Below are 5604 nucleotides of genomic sequence, written 5' to 3' on the forward strand. Positions count from 1 at the left end.
CTATGACTGATTCTTTGAAGTACTTCACTGTATTTTTGCATCCATCCATTTCCATCAGTTTTGTAAAGTAACGTCAGTTCTTTGTGAATTTTGACAGTGTAAACTAACGATAAATTACATATTTTAAATATATACCTTGTTTTTTCATTTTATATATTTTTATTTTAAATAAATAATACTTTTATAGAGCAAGGAAGCATTAAATAGATTGAAGTAACAGTAAAGACATTTGTGACCCTAGACCGCAAAACCTGGCACAAGGGTATTTTTTTTTAAATTGCAATTTATACACCATCTATGGTTTGTTAGGATAGGACAACTGTTTGAAAATCTGGAAAAAAAATCTAATATTTATAAAATCGCCTTCAAAACCGTCAAAATGAAGTTCTTAGCAACTAATCAAAAATTAACTTTTGATATATTTACAGTAGGAAATTTACAAAGTATCTTCAAGGAACATGATCTTTACTTAATACCCTAATGATTTTTGGCATAAAAGAAAAATCGATCATTTTGACCCATACAATGTACAGTTGAGGTTAAAAGTTTACATCCTCGATTCTTAACACTGTGTTCTTACCTGAATGATCCACAGCTTGTTTTTTTTTTGTTTTGTTTTTTGTGATAGTTGTTCATGAGTCCCTTGTTTGTCTTGAACAGTTGAACTGCCTGCTGTTCTTCAGAAAAATCCATTAGGTCCAACAAATTCTTTTTGAATTTGAAGATCAGGGTAAACTTGACTTATTTCGTTTTCGCCATACGTGTATTTATCAGTACGAATTATTTTTTTACACATTTAATCGTATTTTATAGCTTCATAAGGAACTATAATAAATGCTGCTGCTGTAGATGCGCTTCCGTAGCTTCTAAATGAAAAAAATATCATATTTAGGCAAAATAAGATGTACACATCTCCATTCTGTTCAAAAGTTTTTTTCTTAATGCATTGTTTTACCTTTTGAAGCATCAGTGAGCGTTTGAACCTTCTGTAGTAGTTGCATACTAGTCCCTCAGTTGTCCTCAGTGTGAAAAGATCTCAAATTAATACAGTTATTGTTGGAAAGGGTTCAAATACACAAACATGCTGAAAAACCAAAGAATTTGTGGGATCTTAAGGATTTTTCTGAAGAACAGCAGGAAGTTTAACTGTTCAGGACAAACAAGGGACTCATGAACTGTCACTAAAAAAACAAACAAAGCTGTGGATCATTCAGGTAAGAACACAGTGTTAAGAATCAAGGGGATGTAAACTTTTGAACAGGGTTTTTTAAAATAAATTCAACTATTGTTTTTTTTTTCTTGTAGACTATATGTGAACATATTTTATGTAAAATATCTTATTCAGGTCAGTACTAAATAAAAAATAGCATGCATTTTGTATGATCCCTCTTATTTTGGTAAAATAATTAACATTTTGCAGATTCTGAAAGGGGTTCGTAAACTTTTGACCTCAACTGTATTGTTCACTATTGCAACAAATGTACTATATGCTACCTATGACTGGTTTTGTGATACAGGATCACATTTATAGTCTTACAAAATATTTATATTTCAAATAAATGCTGTTCTTTTGAATCCTGAAAAACATGTACCTTTATCAAAATTGATAAGAAATTTTCTTGAGCAGCAAATGGGCATATTACAATGATTTCTGAAGGATCTTGTGACACTGAAGACTAGAGTAATGATGCTGAAAATTCAGCTTTGCATCTCAGGAATACATTACATTTTAAAATGTGTTAAAACAGAAACCAGTTATTTTAAATTGTAATAATATTTCTAATAGGTTGTACATGATTTTATGTACCCTTATTAAATTTATAGTAGCGCATTTACTCCCCATCCTGATTGCATGGCACTTCATGGGTATTAAGTCTGGGTGTGTGTATGTGTGTAGGCTGTGTTTGGGTTTTGTGTTTGGTGTGTGTTTTTCAGCCCACTCCCATTTAATCTTTTATTTTTAAATCTGTCACGGCTGTCCGTGTGTCTGCTACACTAGTGGCCCAGATTTGGGCAGGATTGAGCATCACACAGTTTAATGCAGACCATGACAGAGGGTGCAGGAGAGTGATTAGATGCAAGATGTGTTACTATCCAGACGTTCTCCAGCAGTCTATAGGCTGTGTGGATGTGCAGGTTTTTTGGAGGTCGTTTGTAATTTAAGATGCTCGGGCTGGCTGGCCTCCAGCAAGTGTCTCCGTGGAGGGTGATGTAAGATTAGGGTCAGAGCAGTCAAATACAGGTTAGGACAGAGAAAGGGTGACATAACTGCTCAAATGCAGGTTATTAAAAATATTAGACTATGCCGAAGCCTAAATGATTCTTCCTAGTAATGCGTTAGCCTGTTATGCTCAATGTTTTGATGTAAAGTAAATTATTGTCTAACAAAATTGACTTTTTTGGACTGAACTCCAAGAGCTATGTTTGGCGAAAAGCAAACACAGCACCAGGCATTGTATATAGCAATATAACTTTTGATATAGTGCAGTATATGTCATATATTATATTTCCGTGTAGAGATTGGACCGCTGAGTTTACACTTTTTGAGGAGATAATGATGAATCATTTACAGTGTATTATTTCCATACTCTTTTTAAAAGTATACTACAATGTATTTCTTTTCACAAGGGTAAGCATAGTTGATGTATAAATTTGAGGTGTCAAATATAAAATAAAATTTTTTGAACCCTTGGAAAACAAGATATCAAGAAACCAAATCAAAGCTTTATTGGACTGCTGGTCTCTCGGGATTCTGTGAAGGAAAGTAAATTCCCCTCTTAGTCATTGTGCAGAGTTGTCTTGCTTACCAACACTAAAACAACAAAGATAAGCAAACAAGATGGGGATAACTGAGTAAACTGATTCCTCACAGACAAACCTTCAAGGTGAAATGCTCAGCAATAATTCAAAGATTTGTTTCCTTTGTCTTCCTCACTTTTGTCCCCGGCCTGCATAACAATCAGTCCGCCCAACACAGATGTGTATTTCACACTGAGTGATATTCCTATTAGAGCAAGGTGTTTCTCATACGAATGAGGTGCTTTTCCAGCTTTGACTGGAATAAATGTTCTAGATTGTTGAGCAGAAGCTGTCACTGCATGTTTATAAGATTAATCAGATCATACAGGTGCGGTATTCATCTTACAGCTATTTCTGTTAAGATTGATGTCATGCGGCAGTTAACTTATTGTTTTACCTACTGTGTTTTTTTGCTGAGAGAGATGTGTTATAATCTTGTCTTGGTGGACGGTTGTTGCTATTGCTAATATGTACTTTATATCATTATGAACATAGTTGAGGTCAAAAGTTTACATACACCTTGCAAAATGTTAAATATTTCACCAAAATAAGGGGGATCATACAAAATGCATGTTATTTTATTATTTAGTACTGACCTCCCTGCTGAAAAAAAAAAAAAACAGCGAATACCAGCCTAGGCTGGTTTGTTGGTCTTAGTTGGTTTAGACTGGAAGTAGTTGGTTTCTCCCAGCCTGGAGAGGTGGTTTCCCAGCCTGACCAGCTAAGATCAGCCTGACCAGGCTGGGAAAGTGGCCAAAACCCCTCTAAAACCAGCCTGCTGCCCAGCTATGACCAGCTAAAACCAGGCTGGTTGACCGGCTAAAACCAGCCAACCAGCCTAGGCTGGTTTTAGCTGTTTTTTTTTTTCAGCAGGGCTGAATAAGATTTCACATAAAAGACATTTACATATAGTCCACAAAGAAAAGTTCCCCCATATGATTGTAAAGCGCTTTGGGTGTACGGCAATACACAATGAAAGCGCTATATAAATCCATCATCATTCATCATCATTCATTCATCAAAATAACAGTTGAATTCATAAAAATTACATTAAGAGCCGGGTGTCTTATTTTGCCTAAATATCTTTTTTTTTTTAGTACTGTCCTTCAGAAGCTACAGAAGATACATATATGTTTCCCAGATGACAAAATAAGTTACATTTACACAGATCTTCAAATTCAAAAAGTTTTCATCCCCCGGCTTTTAATGCATTGGGTTTTCTTCGGGAGCATCAGTGAGTGTTTGAACCCTCTGTAATAGTTGCATATGAGTCTCTCAGTTGTCCTCAGTGTGAAAAGATGGATTTTAAAATCATACAGTCATTTTTGGAAAGGGTTCAAATGCACAAAAATGCTAAAAAAACAAAGAATTTGTGGGACCTGAAGGATTTTTCTGAAAAACAGCAGGCAATTTAACTGTTTAGGACAAACGAGGGACTCGTGAACAACTATCACTAAATAAATAAAAAAATAAAAAACACTGCTGTGGATCAATGTGGTAACAAAACAGTAAGAATCAAGCGTATGTAAACCTTTGAATGATGTAATTTTTATAAATTCAATTATTGTTTTCTCTTGTTGACTATATGTAAACATCTTTTATGTGAAATATCTTATTCAGATCAGTACTAAAAAAAATAGCATGTGTTTTGTATGATCCCTTTTATTTTGGTAAAATAATTAACATTTTGCAAGGTGTATGTAAATTTATGGGCTCAGTTGTATATGTCCCCTGATGAAAAAAAAAACAAAACAGCTAAAACCAGCCTAGGCTGGTTGGCTGGTTTTAGCTCGTTAACCAGCCTGGTTTAGCTGGTCATAGCTGGACAGCAGGCTGGTTTTAGAGGGGTTTTGGTCACTATTTTTTTCAGCAGGGTTCTTCAGAGTTTAATCCTTCTGTGGTTTAATGAAAGACATCTTCATTCTGTCTCAGTTGCTGTCTGTTTGTCTCTCATTTTCAATTATTCTTTGCTATCATTTGACTGATTGACTGTGGAATTAAATTAGACACTCTTGTAATTGAGTCAATTTGTTTACTCTCTTCTCTTAACTTTTATCATTTGAGCAGGTCTCTGTTGAGATTGCAGTTTACTGTAGGCGTGGGCTCCAAGATGTGCGGAACGGCATTGACCCTTTCTTTAACTGAAATAATGTTTATACCAAAATATACAGTCATAATAATACAGGTGGTAAATAGAAAGTCAGAGGATGACTTGATGTTTATCATTAATGACCTTTAAATAAAAATGGCTGATAAACTTGTTCAGGCAGTGTATAGTGTTAACCATTGAAATACAAAACACCACACTGTAAACTAACATCAAATTTAATATAACTGATAAAAAAAATAGATTTTTATTTTAGAATAATATTTACTGTATCACATTCTGTATGGGTGACCATGGGTGACCAACACTGCATTTAGCAACACCCTGAATGATTTTTAATAATCTTACCAGTATATGTAAGGACACTGTAATGACTGTAATCTCTCATGTAATTCATATCCATCTATAACTTCTATTTTGACAGCTTTCAGTGCAAGTTCATTGAGTGTTACTCAAGCATTAAGTGTTACTAGCCACAAGTTTTCTAATTACATCATCATTAAATGTTATGAATCTTTGCCGTTTTATCTCAGTTTTTTTTTTTTTTTCTCTGAGCAGCGTCTGAACTGATAAATCTCTTTATTGCTTTAGTCACCTTCTAATTAGTGTCACAAGCCTGGAGCCCTTGTTTATCTTCACTGGCCAAAAGAAGTTACTCATCTTTATTTTATATCTCCCTCTGTCCTTAAGGTGTTCAT

Source organism: Garra rufa, chromosome 15 (genome assembly GCF_049309525.1).
Source record: "Garra rufa chromosome 15, GarRuf1.0, whole genome shotgun sequence".
In the NCBI taxonomy this organism is placed as follows: Eukaryota; Metazoa; Chordata; class Actinopteri; order Cypriniformes; family Cyprinidae; genus Garra; species Garra rufa.